Source organism: Lepeophtheirus salmonis, chromosome 6 (genome assembly GCF_016086655.4).
Source record: "Lepeophtheirus salmonis chromosome 6, UVic_Lsal_1.4, whole genome shotgun sequence".
Classification (NCBI taxonomy): domain Eukaryota; kingdom Metazoa; phylum Arthropoda; class Copepoda; order Siphonostomatoida; family Caligidae; genus Lepeophtheirus; species Lepeophtheirus salmonis.
In genome coordinates, this window is record NC_052136.2 from 36,031,567 (window position 1) to 36,055,538 (window position 23,972).

A 23,972-nucleotide genomic window follows, 5' to 3' on the forward strand; every position below is an offset into this window, starting at 1 on the left:
TGCATAATACTTTACAATTTCTAATTTATAAATATTTAAATTAACCCTCCTATAGAATGCGCAAATTTGGGTTAATTATTATCGAAATATCCTACTAAAAAATGCATTATGAAGTCAGAACATATTTTATTTCAAACTTTTGGAATATCTGGAATAAACTGTTTTATACTTTATTATAATAATATTCTGATCTATTTTTAGTGATGTTACTCTGTAATCCAGTTTTAACTCATCTTTATATTTTCTTGTAAAAGATGATAGTTATTACTTATAATGATTCATAAGTTAGCAATGAATTTCACACCATTAGACCAACTATAACATGAGTCATCATATTAATTAAATAGTTGGCATGTTAGGCTTAGATTTACAAAATTGTAACTTATAAAGTATTAGATAATAAATGTATCAAATAATTATAGGACAATATATGTAGTTAAAGTTTAACCACCCTTTTAGTATAAAACTATATTGACCTAGAAATAATGCTCAATAAACATTATTTACTCATATTTCTTTATAGGTATATTCTTAGATTATTAAAAAAATTACAAGTAAATTTAAAAACAAAACAAAAATACAAATAAATTAATGTTTGGTTTATTATTATTACAACTAAATATAATGTTTTATACGATAAATAATATAAATATATTACTAAAAATGTGGTATTTTTGCATCCTAACAAAATAAATATAATAAAATGATGTGTACAATTTGTCTAACACAGTTTAATTCCTTCATTTAAAATATCATAAATTGATACCATTTCCTTAAATAATTATATCAAATTGAATTTAAGGAATTAAATAATTTATAATATAAAATAAATATTAATTTTCTTGGATTTTAACTGTTCAACGTTATTTTCCTTTTCATATTTGGTATTAAAAATAAAATAAACTAATCAGTTATGGTGTTAATGAGTTAATTAAGATCTTATGTATTGTTAGAAGGAAATTTAGGGGTAATTTTCCATGTATTAATAGTTTCAAATAGAACTAGCTTATGCGCTATTTCAATATTCTCAGCTATCTCATATCAAGCAATATTGTCTATCACAATATGTAAGCGATGAAGAACAATTGTCTAACAATTGTTTAACAAAGTTTGAAATGACGTAGAATACGTAGACGAAGAGAAAAAACAAATACACTGATATGGAGGGATAAATGTCATTTGTTGAAAATTTGAAATGTATGTAGTAGTAATTCCCAGAAATAATTTTCAAATGGCAAATTATTAAAAATTTCGTTCTATAAGAAAAAAAACATATTTACATAATATGTACATTAATTACATTCAGAGGTTATCAGCTGTATTTCATAAAAATAAATCTTTAGAAGGATTTTTAAAGATATTTTTTCCTGCAATGTTTACAATTTCTACATTATTTTATACTTCAAATGTTTACTGTGCAAATCAACCCTTCGTATGAGGAACACATTTTCTTTTCGTTTTCCATGTGGTTTAAACACATCAGTTGCGTATTCTTGTGAGAATCCTTGTTCTGGATGAAAATGAGTTGATAATTATAATCTAAATAGTATGCTGAGTCTAATAATAGAAAAGGGGTGGATTACAAATTTATAAAATTAAACAACCTAATGTTGAGGACGTTCCTACATTTCATGAAATAGATCACAAACTGATTCTGAATACTGAAAGATTTTACTCCCTTCTAGAGAGATCCGCAAAGTGGCATCTTCCACTACTCCTTGATATCTGAAATTTAATTCTGAAGTTTTGAAATCTTTTGTTGAGTGTCTAATCACTAAGGAATACATAAGGGGCTTAGATCTTCCTCAAACATTGGAGAGGAGATGCGTTCTCTAAAAGGTATCAGTGACGGTAAGAAGTTCACGTAACCTTTCAGATATCGACTATGTTGATTATTTTTTCTCTATATTGTAAAGAGTGTGGAAGAATATATAACAATGTCAAACACGCTTTTGTGTCCTTTCCACTTTTGAAAATTATAATGGTTTTTGTATTTCTTAATTCCAAGTATATTTTAGAGTTTGAGCCAAGATATTGGGAAGGATTTCCTTCTAACAGGAAGCAGAGTTCAGATGAGGAAACAGCAATGAATGTGACTCTCAGTAATTGTACAGCTTAAATGGCTCAACAGCTACCAGAGGATAGGATGATTGACCGAAGAAACCTAAGAACTATCTTGATATCAGCTGCAGCTAGATACACAGCTTTATCCCTGAGGATTCACCAATTGCAAGACTCGTCGTGGAACTATGCTGCCGAAATAATTAGATATTTTCTATGGATATCACTTCGGTACGAATGTACTCTTAGGATGATATAAAAAGTATAGTAAAGAAAATATGGATTGAGTTGGGTTTTTATTTTAATTTTTTATTTATTTGAGTTGTTTTGCTGGTTTTTTTTTCTGTTAAGTATATTGGGTAACAGTATTTGATTATGTATATTATGTGATTATGCGAAACGTCGTATTTATTACTTTGATTATTTGATTGTGTTGAGGTTTTAGCTATTTTAGAGGGAAAGTAATTTTTAACTATACAGATTTTTTTTTATACAAACGCAAATTTCCTTGGATTTGTTTATTTTTATACATCTAAATATTTATAAATAAAGTTTAAGAACAAAAAATGAATATTTATTAATTCTTTGTTGCTTAAGTTTGTTTAATTTTTTATAGATTAAACAAAAAGTTGTTCCTTTTCATTACATGTAGGTAAAGGAACGACATTTTTCAAAAGATATTCCATTCTTTCTCCCCGATAAGTTTTTTTTTCTTTAGAATGTACTCTCCAGAAATCGAGAGAGGCAATTCAGTCCGAAAAAGTCCATGTAAGTTCACAGAAACAGTTTGTGAACTATTCCTTCTACGTGTACAACTCCAGGAGAAGTAGATTTGAAGGTGAACATGTGATAGTTTTTAATTCATTTTGGAGGACATAAATACTTGTCTTTCTGTAAAGGAAATTAATTGTTCAAAGTAGAAAACATTACATCTTATTCAAATTTTCTAATTTTCAAATAATCTAATCCTTCATCCTCAATAGTAAAAAGATTAACTTTATAACTAGAAACAAAATGTGTTTTTCCTATTGAAATTGACGAGAAGGGATTTATATAGCTTAAGAAAAGTCGACAGTCAATAACGTAATATATATTTGGCGTATTCAGCCCCCGTATTATAATCTCTGTGTTCATTTTGGACATGGTGTATGTGCTCCTTAATACTGTAGCTAATATTTAAATCCAATCAATTAAGGTATTTTTTGTATTTATTCTCTAAATAATGAGGCCAATTCGCGAGAATGATCATAATAAATATGGCAAAACCGATTCCCCATCCCAATACAGGTACCGAATTCGGGACACTTTGTCTTGCAATGAAATTTCGATCGTTTCTATCCAGGACATTGAAATGTCAAAACACATATGCTTCATGACTCAATGGAGAAATAGAAGACATTTTTGAGCATTAATCTCGCCGAAATGAAAGACATCAGAAATCCAAAGGAAGAAGCCATGTTTCCTAATAGATCCAATAATCTTAGAGAACAGGAACAACCATTTTCGAGTGACACTTCAATTTTACGTCCTTATTCTTTATTCACATCAAGAAATGTGACGTTTACATGCTCAGAAAGTTTGGATATAAGAGTTATAGTCAATGGATGAAGAACAAATTGGGGAATGAATGACGAACATATTTTATTATTTATATCAATATTGAATATAACAATGGCGTCGAAAATTGAAAAAAAAAAATTAATAATAACTCCGGATCAATCAGTTAAGAATCTAATCATACCAACAACATCCATTTCGACTCATCCTTATAATCTAATTTAATGCTGTGCCATCTTTAACAGGCAATTTTGGCCCCTCTGAAGCAATATACTTTTCAAAAATGCATTCAAATTAAACTATTTTAAGGAATATGATTTTCTTTGGGGTTTTTGGAACTTCTATCTAAAATTGGTCAAATTCAGTGTTATAAGAATAGTCTAGCTAGAAATAAAAAAACAACCATTCTTCTCCTTTCAACATATTTTTTTAGGAGTTGATTTCTTGTGATGGCCTCATATATAATTGCAGATAATATTCTAATGGCAATTTTCTTGTGCACGGTATACTTTGTAGAATATCGGGATTTGTAAAAGTTTTTTTTCTCTCAATGCATTTAGATAAGAAAAATATTCAACACTTTTTATGCGAAAAACGTCTGTTAGCTTCATATCTTTTTCTATACTACCACAAATGACGTAACTTTATCACTAGCCTCATGCAAGTAATTCTCGACTCTAGCATTGCTAGATACAGTGGGGGATTTCTGCTTATTTCCCTCCAATGACAGCTGATTACAGTTAATCTAATGAAACGTCATGAATGCTAAGCTACTTTTCTACCAAACTAATCTTCATAGATGAAAATAATGTGATTCGTCATTATTCTAACAAAAAACGAAACTGAAAATGAACGGGTCCACTCTAGCAATTTGAAGAATTCTCGTGAAAAAAGCCGCTGCTTACCTGTAATGCCAATCTTCAAGTCCAACAATGACTTGCTTATAAATCTCTGCAACAAATGATCTGTATTACTTTGCATCTTTCATGAGGGCAACCACGTGTGATTACTGTATACTTAGAGTTTATCTCCTCAAGAGAGAGAAAAAAAACTAACCCAAGAAATCATTAGTACTATTTTCTGTCTTCTTATATGTTCTCTCCTCAAGAATAAAAAAACAATGATAACCCCGTTAAAAAATAAATAAAAACATATTGAGTGTCAATTACAAAAAAATATACACGCCAATAAATGCTTGAAATTAACAACCCTAGAAATGGAACATGAATATTTTGAATGAATTTAGACATATAGGCTAGAATTATTCCCATGTCGATCCTGATTTCTACTCCGAGTTCAACAATCGACATTAAATAGAGTTCCTCTTTCATGTAATAGTGATTACTTTATATTTAAATGTTCTCTCTTCAAGTATAAAATAAACAACTCATCTTCAACTATCATACTTTTTTTCATCTTCCTTATTTGTGACGATGTCCACATTCCTCTTCATACCAATAGATCATATTTTTTACAATTGTATTTATTTATCAGCATTTTAATTTTAACAAGACAACTTTTGCATCTCCCAGTAGATATTCATATTATATATTATATACTTATGTAGAAATATATTTGATCTAAAGATGAAGAATATCCATTTCATGTGTTTATTCATTTTATTTCTTCTTGGGTTTTCTTCTTTAAAAATGGATGAGCAGCTCGCAAGTCATAGAAACACACACAATTTATTTATTTCTCAAGTAGTAAATGAAATCATCATCTTTACATTCACATCATCTTCAAAGGAACGTCAAAATATGTTTTTATTTTATTTTACTTACAGTTCAAGGGAAACATTTTATAATATTTAAAGAAAAGAGCCACAAAATATTATCTAGATCAACATATCTAATAAAAGGGGATTACTTTAATGGGCCCTGTTTGAAAATAAATATATGTTGATCCATTTTTTCATTAAAGACCTTTACATAATATCAGAAGGGTTATCTTTTTTTTTATAATTTTATAAATATTCGAAACGTTTCTTTATTAGTTTGGAGTATTTAATTACTTTTGAAAAATAAATGAATGCTATTAATTTGTAAGGGAGTCCGGAGGGAGTTTTAATAGGATGCAGTTGAAGCAAGGCCTACTTTATAACATTAAAGAAAGCCATAGCATATAATTTAGATCACATTATATTATTATTATTGAGAAAAAAAATCAATGATTTTGTGAACTTTTTATATTCGATAAAAATTGATTTTGATGGGTAAAAGTAATTGTTTGAAAGATTATAAAAAAACACTTTTCTCCAGCAAAACAAAAGTTCTACCTACAAAACTTACATTAAAATCGTGTATTATAGGGAAAATACTTAATTATCATTATACAAATTTTTACAAATAATCCATTTTAAACTTAATTTTTTTCTAATCAATTAAACTTAAACGAATAATAATGTTTTATAAGAAAAGGGAAATTGATTTTGCAACTAGTATCATTTGAATGGTTATAATTACTAACCAAAGTTCATCATAACTCACTCTATGAGTGGAAAAATTTGACAAATTGTTCCAATTTTCTACGTACTGTATATTCCTTGTTATAATTATACTAACAGGAGAATCTGGCATTGCTAGGAGATAAAAGAGCCTTTTCTTTTCATTTTTTAAATATGACGTGCTGAATTTATGCTCTTTGCTACGGTTTTATTTCTTGGATCAAGTATTTAGGCTGTTCTAAGATATTAAGTGCACACTCAAAAATGAAGTGTTGACATACATAAATTTGCTTTAGATTTTTATACACTTTACATCAAGCATGTTTATTATCTGAAGTGGCTTGTAAGGGTGAATCTCATCTTTAATACTGATAATTAGGGAAGTAAATATGTGCGCATTTTTAAGCAGGCAAAGATATAATCTATTTTTCTTAATCTGCTACAAAACATTGAATGTTAGTAATGTAATACTTGAAATATTATATTTATGTTTTCATCAAAAAAAAAAAAATTTTAATCTAACTTTCTTAATTTCTAAGACAATTTTTTTTCACTGTTCTGATCGTCTCCCATCTCCCCTATCTACATATATAAAAAAGATAAAAACAAAATAACAACAAAAGCTAACGCTTAATTTTAGGTACATATACATTTTACAAAAAGTAAATGAACTTACTTATAGAGACATTGTGATTCTTCATACGAGACAAAAAATACATTAAAACATTGTTTAATGGGGTATATTTTCTTATGGCATTTCAATAAGGGTTCAAATTACTGTTGTTAAAACATAAAATGACTTTGTGAGATAAAGTTGCACTGATTCAGTATAAGTAAACATTATAGTATTACAATTACTCCATCTAACCTGGGAATCTTCTTTGAAGTCCATACACATAAAGCATATTTCTTCCTCTAGGAATTACCTGGGCGTGAACGCACATATAATTCAAGATAATAACTTCTCCCGAGCGCGTTGTCGATGATTTACAGCGATTCCATTTTAGTTTATTAGGATCTGAACAATCCCTCTGATATTTTTTTAATATCAGAAAAACATTTTGAGGACCCCAAGCCGGTTCAGGTTTTGGATCTGTTCAGATAATACAAGTTTACTTATACTGGGAACGGATCCAAGATCCGTTCCATTTCTAGTTAATTATATTAGGACAACCATGGATTACGTTGTGTTTGTTTTGTCACTTTGGTTTATAGCTTTGTCCAAACATTCTACAAATTATCAGATTTACGAGCGTCGAAAGTACATTGAGTTGACAGCTCTATTCATTCACAAATCTATACTCATAATTAAAATGAAATCATGAGAACTTTTATCATAGTTAACAAGTAACGTCACTTAAAGGAAATAATATTTCAATATTAATTGTTTCTTGAACTTAATCAAAACTTTGATCATTACAGTTCAAAGATGAAATGGGTAGTTAAATCCTTATATTATACAGTGGCCTTTTATATAATTGTTTTTAGCACTTAACAAATTAAAAAAGAAAGATAATTAATTTGAAAGGAGTCTGACGTCATTTGAAAATGATGATAGAAATCAATCTAATTTCTTTTTTCTTTAACCGCCCCCCCCACTTATATATTGGTCTGAAATTATGCATAAAAATAATAATAACCATGATTTAAAAAAAAAAGTTTTAAGATATTTTATTGATATATTTATTTTGAAATATGATGCACTGAGATTTAGCTACATACCTTTTGTTGTTTAATTATTATTTCTTGGATCAAAAATGAAAAATAATAAATTATAATTTCTTAATATAAAATATGTATTGTGTTATTTTAGATAATATGAAATTTGAAGATATTTATTTAATATATTTTCATTATAGAAATCCTTGTAAAAAAACATATCCCGACTCCTCGAATCAAACATATATTCCTACAACTTACGTACTATTACTTTGTTTATCGAAAAAAAAAATCTACAAAGTGCGACAGGGAAATTTTCTGTGATCAAGAAGCATAACCAAAACCTTATTAACTTTTAATTACAAAAGTATAATGAAAAATGTTATTGAAAAAACTTTTACCAATCAATCTTGGCAAGAATTGTTCAATATGGGTGCCTCCATCCTCTATCACAGCCACCATACGAGGTTGGAACTGGGCGCAGGCTGTCACAACATAATCGGGAGACATGCTGGCCAATTGCTATTTGATGCTGGTCTTGAACTCCAATACATTTCTGTGTTGCGCCTTCCCTTTCTTGCTCTATAAACACTCCACTCACTGAAGTCGAGGGGATTGAGATCAAAACTGGAAGAAGGCCAAAATGTCTTGATCTAGAAGTCAGCAAAATACTCCTTACTGAAGTTATGTGTCTTCAAGGGAGTATGGCTGATTTCATGGGTCTGCACATAGTTTTCAGAATAATTGGCCTTCAGCCAAGGCAAGTGCCTCAGACCCTACTTTCTCATTGGGCTTGAAGAGGAAGGGATTCATTTTCTTTCTATCAGAGGCCACGACTCCTAAGCACATTGTTTGGGTGGATCTTTTGTCTTGAAGGTCAATCTGTCGTTTCTGCTGTTCAAAACCTGGTCGACTTGTGTTAAAAGATCTTCACAGTCGACAGATGACTCTTTAAGTAATTAAGGACTTTTTTGCATGTCTCAAGCCATAAGGCCTTCATATTTCGGTGAGGAGATGTCATGGAGTCCTGACAAAGCTCTTAAGGGCAAAGTTATTTTGGCTTTAAAAGCTTTGTCAGCCATGTGGCGCATTGATGCTGTTGGATATTGCTTGATCTTTGTCTCGAGGGACTGGAAAAATGTTTAATCACACTACAAACCATTTCCTCCACTTCCTGCCTTCCTCTTGACTCCTTTCCCATTCTCCTTGGCCACTCTGATGTTCTGTACTGTCCTCAAGGTCACGACGACCATGTCTGAAATGTTTTTTGGATCAACATCCGCGTAAAGAAGATCCGAAACTCTTTGCCTTTTTATTTATTTTCACTCATTTTTCGTCCGATTTTGATCAAATCAAAAGAATGCGCAAGAAAAACAACACATGTATCGGAAAATGGTTTGAGATGTCCCGTAAAACCTTAATTATTACAAAAATAAAATAATGACTCTGAAAATTTACCTGTTACACTCTGTACATTTGAAACTATACATAGTAAATTAAGAAATAAACAAAATCGAACTAACAGAAAAATAGGTTCAGTGCAATCGATTGTTGAAAGAAAAGACAAAAGATTTATAGAATACTTGTCTATGAACGTATATAAAAATATTGTATTAGAATTATGAATATTTAGAATGTCATTAAAATTTTTGACTATTTTGTTTTTCTTTAGACAAAAATGTTATGATTTGCAAATAAGAAAATAATATATTTTTTATTACGGACTAAAACAACTGCTTTTAATTTTTAATTCATACTTAAATCCGTCTGAAATTTTTTTTTTTTCGCTAAGGAGAAGTCTCAAATTATATATTTTAGACTTGTAATATAACAAAAATAATTAATAAATCCGGAGGGATGAATTAAAGGTCCGGGTTGATTTGAACAAATGATGAAAAAAACCGTTTAGTGTATTAAAATGACATAATTTAGTGAGAAATATAAATTAAAACAATTTTTAATATAAAAAACTTCAATACCTTGCCAAAATTTTAAAAACCCATCCCAGGTAGTTACCCGGGGAAGCTCCTTAATACAACCCTAGTAATAACTCAATAAAAAGAATAAGGTAATGTAAATAAAAAATATTCATAGACTGAGTACTCAGATATATGAATAAAAACATTTCTTATGACTTATGTACTTCTTAAAAAAAGTGCGACACAAATTTTGCCTCTCTATTCATTAGATTAGACAAAAAGTCCAAAATTATATTTGTTCCTTACCATGGCTAGTTTAGTTTGTCTATCATAAAAACTGTTCATCTTTTTTTAAAATTCCATTTTGCTAACATTACTAAATTGAAATTAAATTGATGAATCCGTGCTTGATAACTCAAATATTTTTTCCCACAAGTCCACCTTTTTGTTAAAGTATAAAGTTTTACTAAGTTAATCAAAATGAAATCAACTTTTATATCAGATAAAGAATAAGAAAGTGTTTAAAGCCTCAGTTAAGGATATTATAAAATAATTATATTTTTAAATACATACATTTTGACTAATATATTGCTGTCAAATTTTACTTTTTAAAAAAGGACGATTTCAAATTTTGCTTCTAAATTTATAAGATTTTACAAAAAAAGAAAAAATAGTTCAAAGATGTGTCTCTCTTGAAAGGAAAGTCCTATTAACGACCCTGACTTTAACTAATATCTCCAAATAAAGCTGTGTAATCTTGCAAATAATATAGTCATCATTTGCTTGCGCTGACAAATATTAATATATAGAAATATACAGAACAATATTTTATATAAAATATAATAAGATCACACACATTCGATATTATTTAATAATATATCTTCTTCAAGGACCAAAAAATAATTTCTTTGGGTGTTTGAATTAACCAATGTTGACTGGGAAGAAAAAACCCAATTATTTATATATATTATAGATGATAGGACTATTGAATGAAAATAAATAGATTAAGCACTCATATAAAACATAAGTATTATAGGCCATATTTTGCTAAAAGACTTATAAAAGACCGGACAGTGGAAGTTTTTTTAAAGACTTACTGAAGTATAGAATAGGTATAAGATTTAATAGAACGTAAATAATTTTAGTAGCTGAAGAACTAAATATGTGTAAAAGCAGCATAAAGAGATCCTGGGAATAATATTTTGCTTAAATTGTATACTCCAATTTATCAATGTTATTTTTTTCAATATTTAGCCATTTTTTGCCAAGACAATAACAATATTTTCGAAAGCTCAATTTCTTATTTTAAAATAGTTTTTCTAATACTAATTTGAAAATTAGATTGAATTTTGAAAGTGGTAAAATTAATGGCTGCGACTGTGTTGTCAGATAGTCTTAAATGATGTGCAGTATTGTATATTATTTAACACTTCACAATTTTTTTGGAATAAGTTATTCGTAGTTGTAAATCACTTTTGCCTAGTCATTTCATTAATATAAAAAAATAAGTTACTCAAATAGTTTATAAATAACCATATTCAATAACTTCTTGTCGTAATTTTACGTTTTTAATAAATAAGTCTATGAAAATATGTAAAATGATATTCTGATTTTCAAATTGATATTAAAAAAATGTATTCTTAATTAAAAAATTGAGGTCATCTCTTGAAAATATTAATATAATTATTCCAAAAAATGGCTAAATATTAGAAAAAATATTACCTTTTTTGTACTCGGGAATTTTGATACTTAGATAATCAAATATATAGAAAGTATTATTCAAAAATGGTTCTATTTTAGTTTAATGTCTTTTTTGGCATTCAATGATGTGGTTTATCTATACTTTTTGTCCAAAAACTACGCAAAATCATCAAAAAAGATATTTTAGAAAAACTTTAAGGCCGATGAGATAGGAGATACTTAGGTCCAATATTTGAGCTTACATATATTACTTATTATTGAACATTCTCCAAATAAAAATAGGAAGGGTATTGGACATAGATCTGAAGCACAAAAGTACGGTATAATTAAAATTGTATTATCAAAAAATAATACAGAAACCGAGCTGACTTCGGTTATCCGAAATTTTATATATAACATATACAAGATATGAGGGATTTTTCATATTAGAAAAAGCTTAATACTGAATTCCTAATTTGAAAAAAAAAAAGGTAGTAACCATATCGAATCGAACATACATTCTATTTATCTTGATTAGTGATTTGAGCAACATGTATATAAACAGTTCTATCAGGTTATTCCACGCACTGTTACCTCAGGTTATTACCCTTAATGTATCATACCACCTTTCGCCTCTAAAATAAATATAAACTATAGAACTTTTGTTCAAGGATTGTGGAGAATAGTTCACAGTTCGAAAGGAATACATTATAATTCAACCAATCAACGTTCAGAACACGGATTCGGAGACAAAAGTAGCAACATTGACAGCTGACAACAAAATAAAAAAATTTATTTTTCTGTTAGTGATACTATGACAAGCTTTTCCTAAAAATTTTGATTATTCTGTTTAAAGCTCTTCCATTGTTGGATTCCATAGATGGAATAAACTTGATTACTTCTGATGCTGTTTACCATGTATCCGTTCCCATGTTTTAATTTTCAGCGATAATGCTACATATATCACAGATGTAGCCAAAGTTATACCCCTAACTTCTTCCACAACAATCGGTTCAAAAGACATCAGCCTGCTTGCAATAAGAGCTTTTGAGTTTAGTAGAGCAAAGTCAATTGCTTTGGTTTCGGGTGAAGCTCCTTTTTTTCTTCGTGAAAGTCCAAACAGCACAATCACTTTCTGAAACTTTTCATCTCCACCCATCAAACCTTTTACGCTTAATTTCACAAATTGCTTTACAATGGTTAAAGACGGGTAATATACCAAGACATGGACTGTGTTATTGAATGTCTTACCACAGTCCTTACAAGGCCTCAAGAAAAAAATACAATTAGGGGAAATCTGTAAATAGTCATAGTTATAACATTTCACCAACTACCAAATGGTTTTTGCCCCTTATTTTGGTTTCTTTGGTATGTGAGGTTGCGAGTCCAATATTCTTATAACAATAAGTCATAATTATGTTTTTTTTGTAATGGCAATAACATTGGGTCACTTACTGTTACGGTATCAGTAATCAATAAAAATGTAATTTTGATCATTATCCTATTTTATTAAGGTCAGAACTTGGGCTAAAAAGCTAGTAAATTTCGAAACAAGTTTCTTTATCATTGATTCTTAATTTTTTTATAGAGGACACATCTATTTAATAAATATGTTTTTGACATAATAAATGAGCTCAAATAATTTCTAAATCATATCCTTTGCTGTGAAAAATGGCATAAAATACACATTTTATAGGAAAGGATTTCTCACTTAGTTCTTTTAAAGATTTGCTCAAAAAAAAAAAAAAAAAAAAAGAATTAAAGAAAATGTACTTTACAATGACGCAGCAAAATGATAAAAGGTTTTTCTTTCACTTTCTTATTTAATAATCGACAGTATATCAGCTTATGTGAAATCTCCTAGAATTATCATATCTTTATTACATTTTATGAGGTGTGGTTTTTATGTTCACCAGTAAAGGCTATTTTTGACATATTTCTTCTTATCTCAAGAGCATTACTTGAAGTACTTTTTTAAGAAATGGTATCTGCTTACTGATTTTTTTTTTTTTTTTCTGGATCTACTAACCAATATATCTCTTATTGAACTATAAGTACATCAATTATAGAAGGAAGTTGACAATAATTTATTCATAAGACTTAAACAAACGAACAAAACATTCAGAGCTGCAAGATGTATGTAAACAAAAGAATCGAGTAAATATCATTCATACCCCAATTACAATGTAATTATTTTTATTATATCTAGCAGGGATAGAGAAAATCTTTTACAGATCGATTTCCCATTCTCTCTTAATCTTCGTATTCGTTTTAATACTATTGTAAATATGGTTAATTGCTATCAAAAATAGTGAAGGAGCAGGTGGATCCCATTATTTACAGCCCTTCTCTACAGAAAAGATACCGCTCCCGCCAGGCAGATGAATCCTGTACAATGATCGAACGAGAATACATTTTATCATGTGAATAAGTTGAAGAGGTAGGCCGTTATATATATAAGCTAATTTACAATAAAGCCCTGGCTGATAGAGTCATAGGCTTGTTGAAAGTGGAGCTCTTTTACATTTATTTGGCTCATCATTTATGGAAGTGCTTGTGTTATTCTGGAGTTAAGGACTCCTGTTATAATTTTGTATGAAGTGTCAAGAAAAGTAATATGCCTATAATTCTTAATTATCAAGCTATCTTTATTTTTTTTAATTTTTGGATAACAGAGCTAAATCCTATCCTCATGAAACCATTTGCAAAAGTCAAGAATGGTGGAAAGAGGACAAATAAAGGTGTTGTAGAATTCAAAAGGTTGTCCCGAGGGACTTGGGGCCATAAATTTCTTTGTATAACCTTTAATATAATTAAATATTTGTTTCTTGGAGGTAGTTGTATTTAAGAGCACAGGTATACTTGTAAGATCTTGCTCTTTTTCTAATTGTAACAAAATCATCAGTTTTCATTTACCAAACCTGGCATACTTATTACATTAAAGAGAAAATAATAAGTAAACAGGGTAAGGACTCAAAAATTAGAATCCTCTTCGAGGCCGTCTGGTCTCAGTTCTAAAAGTCTGACAATTTGGTACTTGGTTCCATAAGAAATAACTGACAAAAAGCTACAATTTGATGTTTGCTTTGTTTTTGTGTGATCAAAGATATCCGAGCAACAAGTTAAACAGCCGACGGTGTGTGATCTCCTCTAGAAGCCAGTCGATCTCCGACAAGAATATCTTCACAGTGGTTGCTGTTCTGAACAGAAGAAATGATCGCTTCTTAGCTGAATCAAGAGCTCAAGTAGAGGGAACCTTCAGGACTAAACATCCAGCTCACCTCGGCGTTTTGGCATCCAATGGCAGCAAGATACCTCTCTAATTCTTCAAGGCCAACAAGAAAGACAGCATGAACGCCTGCTAAAAGGTCCTCAGGTACAATGTCTTGTCACGGTTGTAGAACACGTTCCCCAGAGACAACTATGTGTTTACTCAAGACATCACCCCGGGATATACCTACGTCCAAGAAGATGGAGTCTTTCTACAGGGAGAACATGGCTGCTTTCTGTTCGGCTGAATTCTGGACATCGTCCTCACCCAACGTGAACCCCCAGGACTTTGTTGTTTAATGTACCTTCGAGCGCAAGATAAAACAGACTTCTCCCCCAAATGTTGATCCCCTGGAGGCTGTGATCACGGAGGAGATGAAACAACTTGTCCTCAGACTTCATTGTGGCCAGCTGTGCTTATGTTCGTCCCCGTATCGAATCCATCATTCAGAACTAAGGGAGACTTATTTTATAAAAAGTGTAGAAAATTGTTGAATCAACAGCTTTTGCTTCTAATGTTTGCCATAAGAATGGCACAAAATAAAAATATGTAGGGTTTTTGATATTTCTATTCACAAAAAACTTAGTTTTTTGTGAATAGCTGTAGATTTTTGAATTTTTTTTTTCCCTAACAATCTAATTTTATTTTAATTTAATAAAAAGCATCTGTCTTAAGGAAATAAAAAAAAAACACTGTTCAGGTTACCAAGAACAGCAAAACTAGAGCGTGAATCAATGATTAAGATTAACAACTCTATATATACTATTGTATACTTATTTTAAATCGATTTTTTTCTTATTTATATCTATTTCTCCTCAGTTTTCAATTTCTACTAAGTGTGTACTTTGGAACCTACTCCATATTTCAAGGTTGGTTTATCCCCAAAATTAAAAGCAAATATCTCATAGTTATAAGTATACTTATTTAGCTACATACAAATGATCGACATATTTTCTCGTTACATTACATTTACACATCAAAAAATAGATTTATATTAATATATATTTTTTTTTTATTAATAACAATAAAGAACATGTGAGACTTCTAATAGCAAATAAAATATATATTTACTATTGAAGGATATTTACCTCAGATATATTTTATTAAGTAATGATCGAATAGAGCGTTTTCATATGATGACATCATATTACACATGCAATATTATCAAACTGGAGGAAATCGCGGATCGGATGCTATAAATAATTGCCAATACCGACAGCCTTCATGCAAATCTTCATCTAGCGGCTTAGGGGTTGTGTGGAGGTTTGTGAAAAAATACAGTTATTCGATACAGGGCGTTAAGATTAAATCGGCGCTTAATGCTCCGGCGATTTGGCGGTTCTTTTTGCACATAAAATAGTACGAATATCTTCTGCAACCACAAGTTCTCCTACAGTTATATTCTTTACTAAGTAGTTTTTTACATTTAACATTTAACTTCCCGGTAAAAAAAAAAAACCGAGTGAACACCAACATCATGTATTTTTTTGTGAGTGCTTCTCATTCCAAAGACACAAGGTTCCTAAATTCTTAAAAAAAGGCTTCTTTTCATGATTCTTATGAATATTATCCACAGTCGTTCCAACATCGTAAGTGGGAGTTGCTTACTAAAGAACCCTTTGTGCTGCAGAAAGTTAAGGGGAAAAGACGTCGATATATTCATTTTTAAGATCAGTTCCAAGTATAATATATTCATTGTATGAACTTGATGTTATCACATATCTCCACTCCATGTAAGGAATCTTCGTTATATCAACCAAAACTTTCGAATACATTTTTGTGATTATGTCACAAAAGATTTGAGCCCCCCACCTAATCAGTTTCTTGCTGAATGTAATTCCTGATGAAAAAGATTCTCCAACCAAAAATTTTCCTCCAATATGCCATCCTCCGCCAATGTTGTTAAAGAGTGTTATAAAGGTCTATTTCAAATACATAGTTAAGGGCTTCTTATGGATCTGGAAAAGTATTTTTAGGGAGTAGACGGTGTAAAGAAAGGAAGGAAGGTGTGGGGTAGCTTATGGATCCAGGTCCGCTACTAAAGGATGTCGGGCCCCAATAATATCATAACTATTATATTTCTTAAGCCACGGCTTCCCAAACTTTACTATGCTCTTAACGTTATATGGTTGTATTTTATTGATTTTAGATGCAAATGTTATTAGATTAGATATATGAGTAGTTTATATTTGTAGCCTTAATCTGGTGCAGAAATTTTAAACAATAAGGTTTAATTATATTTTTTTAAGAAATTTCCTGAGAAAATAGTTATAAAATGACCCCTGAGAGACAATAACAAGATAAACGACAAAATGAACAACATTCATTCTTTTTTCCATTCAAAAGTGAACGGGAAGTGTGAATGCCGTTCAATCTCCAAGCCTGTATTTAGCTCATTCCCTCCAGTTTTTGGGACTTAGTCTATTGATTTGTAACGTCTGTTAAACGCTACATATTTCATTAAATGTTACTTTTTTTGGGAAATTTCAGACTCATCTAACTAATTCATTACACTGGCTAACAAATGTTTGTCCTTAACTTCAGATCATGTACTTCTTATTGCTTTTATCTTGCAAAATATAAAAAATGACCATTACAACTTTTCAAAAAATATTTTTTCATGCAACAAATCTTACATAACATCTAAAACAATATTTAATTATTTAAAAGTCCTCGTTTAAATATATAAAACAAATTTTTATGCCTCCACTTTACAACAAACTTTAATCTTCATCATAGTGATCCAAAATTAAACTTGTTTACTTGTATAATTTAAATATTTTTTGAATCTCAAATCATATATTCACAAATTATATTTGTGGTGTTTTGTTTTTTTCATTTAGATCCAGCAAGTCAAAAAATACTTGGAAAAAAATTCAAAAATCCACATTCATAAAAATTAAATTTCTGGGAAAAAAAATTAAAAACTTCAATTGACAAAATTAAATTTTTTGAAAAAAAAATTAAAAAAGTTCATAGCTATTCAGAGAAAATTAAATTTTTTGGGAAAAAATTACGAATATTAATTTTTTGCACTGCTGCAAAATTATCACGAATGAAGAAAAAAAATTCATAGTAAAAAACAAAAATTTATTTATTTTGCGTGGGTTACATCCACTCCAGCCCTTCCTAAGGGGTTGAAGGTGTCCAAGAAACTATTCATATACTAATTTGATGAAGGAAAAAAATCTTGTTTATTAATTGCAAATTCAATTCTTATTCAATTTTCTTATTTATTTTTTCATTATGTTGGTATATGAGTCTAGAATGTATGTTGACAATATTAGCCATTTTGCATTGTTAGACAGTTAAAAAGGTTAGACGTTTCGTATGCTCAGTGATTTTTTACCGTTGAAAAATAATGGCTAAAAAAATAATTTTTGGGAAATTATTTAAAAACCTAATATAAAGCCAAAAAATATTTCAAACTTTCAATCTAGAACTTTATTAAGATGTATTTCAGCAACCAGTTGTAATAGGGTATGTCAATAGAATAAAAATAACTAATATGATGTCTTGGCTACACTAATCATCCATGTAGGCCCCCTTGGCAGCAATGATGGCTTCCAAGCGGCTACAGAAGGCCTCAAACTCATTGCAGATGTAGTCCTCAGACATGACATCCCAGTGCTGGTTGACGGTGTCCTTGAGGTCGTTGATGTTTGAGTGATGGACGATGCAGGCATTGGACTCAACATGAACGCAAAAAGTGCAGTCCAATGGGTAGGCATCTGGTGAGTAGGTGGCCACATTTTCTTTGTCCAGGCAGGTAAGTTGTCCTCCAACCACTTCTGGGCCTTTCTGAACCATTCTACTGAAGCTCCACCACGTTCATGTTCACTTAGTTGGTCTGTACCCGTGGTAACAACTTCTCCTCCGTTGATGTCTTGCCAGCGTCTAAGCGCGACTGGAGCGAAATTCGTTGCTCACGTTCAGATGGTATTTTCTCGGCTTCTAAGACACATAAAAAGATCTAGTTTTTTTTTGTATTTGACTGGAACAATTTTAAATAATGTATTATTGAAGAGAGCATTCATGACGCCATTTTAGATCTGCTGAAATCATTATAAGAGCAGGGGAATAAAGACATACACTACTTTGTATCTAGCAAGAATTACTAAGATGTTGATCCTCATTTGTGAAGAGAGCGAGAAGGACATGGGCTAGAATTACCCCGATGTCGATCCTCAATTCTACTCCGAGTCCAATAAGGAATTACAATTATAACTCTGTAATGAATCCGCAGTAGTGTTATTCTCCGTCTTTAATCAGTACACAGAAATGTTCAATTAGGTATTGAAATTAATTGAATGTAATTGAACAATGACTCAGGATTTAAATAATAATGACAACAGATTAGCATAAGAACAAATTATTTTTTGTTTACCAACTCCAAAAACACGATGGAGCTAGAAAAAAAAAATTATCACTAATTATTCACACTGATTCCTTGGACTCAAATTAACTCTTTTTAAGAAGCTGTGTACAATTATTTACTAATATAGAAATAAAGAATAATTCCAGAGTGGTGAAGAATTGGCCAACTACGAATTAGGGTTTTTTGGCATTGGATGAAAAGTTAGTATAATCAAAAAAGGATTTCATTTTTTGAATATTGTTAAATAAATGTATGTGAGATATCATCTGTTACGATACACTGAAAATGCATTTGTGATTACTAGATACATACATCAAATATATCACACAATCATAACTCGAAGTTTCGAAAGATTTTTACTTACCAAAGAAATAATTTATGCTAAAATATTATTTAAGAAATAAAAAGAACAAATTAGGATGAAATATACAAAATAGAAATGATATATTAATATTTTGCATACATTTAAGTTAAAAAAAAGTTGTTTAAAAAAATCTTGAAAAATTAAAAATTTTATACTTTTTTTATACAAAGCAATCTTTAGTAGGTTTGCTATATTTATTTCTGGCCTAATTAAGGAGGAAAAAAACAATACAAATAATTGCTAGCAAAATTGGCGTTATTGCTGAAGATCAGGACACTTTTGCATACGTTTGAACCAGTTTTCGAAGCATTCCGAACTAACCTTTCTACGTTGCTCAAATACCACTAAAACTACTAGACTTGTCAAACTGAAAAGAAAAAGCAGTCAACCATTTACATTGATGTGCTTCTCCCACGAACAACTTTTGTTGGATTTCTCTCATCTTGAAAGATCCGTACAATCAATTGCTGTTTAGTGTTAGGCTCATATGCATAATTAATGTATCGTCACCTGTTTAAATATTATACACAGCTTTTAATACACCTCTAAAAAAATTTGTATTTCCTCGTAACAATCGACACGAGTCTTCTTTTGATCATTTGTCAGATTACGTGGGATCCAACGTAAACAAATCTTCTTTACAGCCAAGTTTTCATACAATATCTTGTAGATACTGGTAATAATGATTCCCAAAGATGCCGTAAGTCACTTGACGATCTTGTTATATTACCTCATACAGAGGATTGATGTACTCTGGTACAGCTTTTGATTTTGGGCGACCTGTACGAAATTTGTTATGGAGCGAACTTTAACCTCGCTTGAATTCTTTATGGCAGTATTTTATAGTACTGTAGGAGAGTGAATGATCGTCCAATGAGGAAAAAAGTTCATCAATGCATTTCTGACTTGATAAACTACCTCATAATTCATGAAAAATGATTGTACGAAAAACGTTTAGATGTAAATTCCATTTTTTGGAAGGAAATAATTCTTCAAATGACTATAAAATACTAGTGATGGGCTTTGGTTGGAAATCCTACACCGGTCTGAGACTTTTACATTGTTTGTTAGACCGGACTAATTCAGTCCACCAAAAAGCTCGGTCTGAATTGGTCTCATAAAAAAATTCGGTCCAGATTGGTCCAACAGAAAAATTCAGTCTAGTTCGGTCACAAAAAAAATTGTTCTAGACCGATTTTACAGATAAATAATAAAAGAACATGACATCATATGTTTTTTCAAGTACAGTGACGTTATACAAAGTTTAAACAGAGATAGTTCGGATTAATTTTGAACTTGTCGTCTCTTATATGTATACAGTATTTCTTCTAGAAAATATCATGTAGTTTTAAGATCTTTTTGAAAAGTAAATGACGGTTAATCAAGAAAAAAAAAATTGGACTCTCATAATATATGAAACCGAAAAAAATTGTTCCATAATTTGAGACCCAAAAAAATCGGTCCAATAATTGAGGACGAAAAAGTCGGTCTACTAAGTGAGACCCTAAAAAATCGGTCCACAGTGTAAGACCGTAGTCTGGATCAAAAAATTGATCCAAATCGGTCTAAAAAAAATTACTTTAGACCGAACCGAAAAAAAAATTTGGTGCTGGACCGAGTTTCAACACTATAAAATACTTATATCACGTTTAAATAACAAAAAAATATTATAAAGTCGGATAATAAAACTTGTGTAAAAGTTGTTTCATTGATACTGTATCTTGATCTGAACTTGACATATTTCCACTTTTAAGCTAAAAAATGACGGAAAACGACTCTTTTCTTTAGATCCTTATACTTATTCATAGTATATAGTGATAAGGAATTTCAAATACTTTATAATTATTATATAATTTAGTGTCCAAGGATGCAAAGAAAGAACTTAGTCAAATTTACACAAGCTTCAAGGAAACGTTTGCTTTTTTACATTTTCCATTCCCAAAAATCCAAAAGAAGTCGCAAGAAGAAAAAAATACATATCAAATCTTAAATATCTTCCTAATTGGAAACCTACTGACGAATTTGTATGTGAAAATCACTTTGAATCATAATTTCTTCTCCATAATTTTTCAAGAAAAAAGTATATGAATATTGCATGTAAATAAAAGTAGAATCAGTACAGTACTTGACTCATTCACGAGAGAAGAGGAAATGATTCTCCAAAACGCTTGAAATAATAATACCTCTAGTGGACAAAAAAAGTAAATTTTGACCAAGATTTTTTTTTCCCGCTAATAATGACGCTAGCCTTCGATGTGCTACTTGGTTGAATACTTTAGTCTAGGGGGAGCAGTAGTGGAGAAGTTCCACCTATCTAGCAAGTATAATTTGTTCTTTGGTCTTTATATGTACCTTGTTTTTCCAATTCTTTTTTGTAAAAAGTTTAAATAAATATATTTAAATCTTAACATATACACTTAATAATGAATGTTCGGATCTTTTGAGTGATGATTTTATTGAAAGAAAGTTGGTTTTTGATACATTAGTTTGTTTCGAAAGTGTAATGAGCATATCAATAGAGAAGCATAACATATTGGACAATGGTTCCCAATGCAGAGTTTATGGGAATTTAAAACAGGCCCTTTTTTTCAAACATCAAAAAAACTATAGTTATAAAAATGATAAAACAATTGCATAATACTGGGCCGTGCAAAATTATTTACCGATGATGGAAATATACATTTTAAGAGGTTTTGTGGCAACCAATCTGATTGCTTCGTATTGTTACTGATTAAATAAACAAAAATCCTTCCTGTGAGAGCGTATCAACTTCCACACGTGAGACCATGTCCAATCAGGAAACAAAGAGTATCGAAATTGCAGCCCTCCTCCGAGCGGGAGTGCCTCATAACAACATTAAGGAACAGGTTGGGGCCTTGTTGAAGACAATTTACAACGTTTCCAAGGGCTGGGAGGCTGGGGGTGATCTCAAGCATTCCACTGGGGCTGGCAGGAAGCCCACTGTCTCAACAAGGCAGGTAAATGCAGTGTTCTAGAGGACTCCCAACAGGTCAATTGCCGACATGACCAGAAAGATGGGAACGTCGACATCAACTGTTTCAAGGGCATTGAAAAGGGCTGGAGGAAAGTCCCTGAGGCGTATTGAACGCCCTCTGCTAACTGAACGTCAGCGAGAAGTCAGACTTGAGCGTGCCAAGAAAATCTTGAATGATATCAAGAGCTCATCTGGACGCATCATCATTTTTTCAGATGAGAAAACTTTTACGGTCGATCCTGTTTTCAACAGGCAAAATGACCGTGTTGTGAGCTTTGGAGATGTGCAAGATAATCCCCGTTATGTGGCAATATCAAAGCACCCTACTTCGGTGATGATGTTGGGTCTCGTGGCCTCCAACGGGAAGGCCATGAAGCCAAGGTCCTTCCGTGGATCAAATCCATAGTCGGCAACTCTCCTTGGGTTTTTCAACAAGATGGAGCACCCGCCCACGCTTCCAAGAAAGCTCAGGAGTGGCTCAAGGACAACATGAACTTTTGGCCTGAGGACTGCTGGGCCCCTCAGAGCCCAGATCTGAACCCACTAGACTTCTCTATCTAGCGCACGTGGAGACCAAGGCCTGCAAAAAACGACACAAGAGCATAAATGCCTTAAAGGCTGCTGTCAACAAGGCCTGGGCCTCCATGGACGCCGATTACATCCAGCATGTCTGTGGCAGCTTCAGACGTCGCCTGACCAGTGTCATTGAGTCAAATGGTGGCTACATTGATTAAATTTGATCACAAACTATTTTATTATTCTAAAAATGTATGAATAAATTGTTTCTCAAGTCATTCGAAATGTCATTATTGTCCGCGATATGTTCTGAACAAAAATCTGTAAATAATTCTGCACGGCCCGGTAGGGCACTGGGGCCAAATTTAGAACGTACAAAACATAGAATAAACAATTTTAGTAAATTTATGAATATTTTTAATTTTATGATGGACTTAGTTGTTGGGGTAATAACTATAGTTTTAAATATAATATATATAATTGTAAGTCCTTGTTGGGCTCAGAGTAGAATTGAGGATGTACAACCCTGTGCATATACCATGGATACAAATATTTCTACATCGAGTGCTTATGAATATAGTCTTACAAAAAAAAAATTCTCACATTTAGAAGAAATTATTGTTAAAGCATTATAGAAGCCACTTCTTTTATGATAATCCCAACAGTTCAAGGCATGAACTTATTTTTACCATGAACTAATACTTGCAGTTGAGTGGTTTGATTTTCTACTTTTTTCGAATTTCGCTTACGGTTAGTGCAAAAAGTTGTCATGTGTGGTCTAAAAATTATCTATGAAAAATTGCAGTCTCCTACTTGGTTATCTTTAGGGTGTACATCTTGATCAAATTATAAAAAAGGCAAAAACTCTTCATATAGTCAATATTTGTAGATACTAAGAAAAAAATCTTTAGCCTTTTGGTATAAAATAATTCTAATTGACATTTTTTTAAGATATAAAAAGTGTTTAAAATAGTTTTTTTTCTAAAATTGTCTATCCAACAAAAACGCGAAAAAAGTTAGAAAAGTTTGTATAGTACGTATCCTTTTTTTTTTTTACATTTTCAGAATGGAAAGATCAAAATTTTCTTATGTTATTTTCTTTTTGCTCTTTATGGTAGCTTTAGAA